Source organism: Brassica oleracea, unplaced genomic scaffold, assembly GCF_000695525.1.
Source record: "Brassica oleracea var. oleracea cultivar TO1000 unplaced genomic scaffold, BOL UnpScaffold03228, whole genome shotgun sequence".
NCBI classification, from domain to species: domain Eukaryota; kingdom Viridiplantae; phylum Streptophyta; class Magnoliopsida; order Brassicales; family Brassicaceae; genus Brassica; species Brassica oleracea.
The window spans coordinates 1-1261 of NW_013619754.1; the positions used below are offsets into that span (position 1 = coordinate 1).

General features: G+C 37.4%; 1 long non-coding RNA gene across 1 annotated transcript; it reads right to left on the bottom strand.

Moving 5' to 3' along the window:
• Positions 1-494: 494 nt before the first annotated feature.
• LOC106321829 lies at positions 495-1255 on the bottom strand. The gene is made up of 2 exons (XR_001266139.1): positions 887-1255; positions 495-804 (listed from the first exon to the last, which is right to left on the bottom strand). It is a non-coding gene; the product is annotated as an uncharacterized LOC106321829 (long non-coding RNA).
• Between the last annotated feature and the right edge of the window lie 6 nt (positions 1256-1261).

Genomic DNA, 1261 nt, shown 5'->3' on the forward strand with positions numbered 1-1261 from the left:
AAAAATCTAACTACAAAATAGAAGATTGTTGCTCTTCCCTTAGAAGATGAGCACGTCATATATGCCGCAAATTGTGACACTAAACCTTTTTAATGCTTCCCCTTAAAGATCTTCGTAACACCTTTGGCGTTTATTAATAATCCTGACTCTAGATCCCAGATTTAAACGTATAGCACCAATAGACATTGTTCTTCATAAACTGGTGCAGGCCCGTTAAACGTCCTCCACACGGCAACGCACAAACTCCACTAAAATATCCACCAATTTTTTATTAATCTTAAAGATCAACTTATGTACGTCGTAAAACTGCTGATGCGAAATTCTTACAACTTCACAATTTAAATTGTAAATATAAACATTATCTATTAAACAGAAATTTAAAATAAAATTAGCAAAATTTATTAAAACTCCTACGTATCAAAGGTCCTTTTATTATACCTCAATTTCAGTCCACTACATTATCATATTAATTTTCTGTAAAAGCACCAAAATAGTATAGTGAAAATAAATGGGGTTCATTATGTAAATGTCTCCACAACAAATATACGTTACGTAATCAGACCAACAAGACCACGACTGTTCATCAGAATTCCTACACCCCGTCTTTAGGACTAACACGCACAGAGTTTTTACACCAAAATCACAACTGTTCATCATGGGAAAAAGGAAAACAGACGATCCAACAGCAACTGAATGGAACAAACGCCACAGACAAAACACTCTCCTCCGATCAGACACGTCGTCAATGATCCCTAGCTCCTCTGGCGAAAACTCAAACCGTAAAGGTAAGCTTCACCCATAAACCTTCATATATATGAAACCACTTGCCTCAATAAGAGAATTAACCAAACATACCAATATATATGACTCCTACCAACTATTATACCTGCAGATACTCAAAGAAGAGCAAGGGAAATGCGGCGAGCCATACTATTATCAAAGAAGTCAATCCGAAAGCACCCAAGTAAGCAAAAAGATATCCGACCATGGACTAGCTTTCTCCTCCTTTGTCTTCAACTTTTTGAATATGGAAATAACAGATTCACCTACTCTCTTCAAATATGAAATGACCAATCACCCATACTAACTTTGGGCAACATTTGTTTGCGTAGGCTCCAGACCCCACACTTTAGGGAAGTCATCACGCACTTCAGGGACATCACGCAATTCTGGGAAGACGTCACGATCTCTTAAAAAGGCAACTAATGGGATCATGGAATGTCCCCTTTGTCATGCTCTGGTTTGGGAGAAAGAAAAAAAA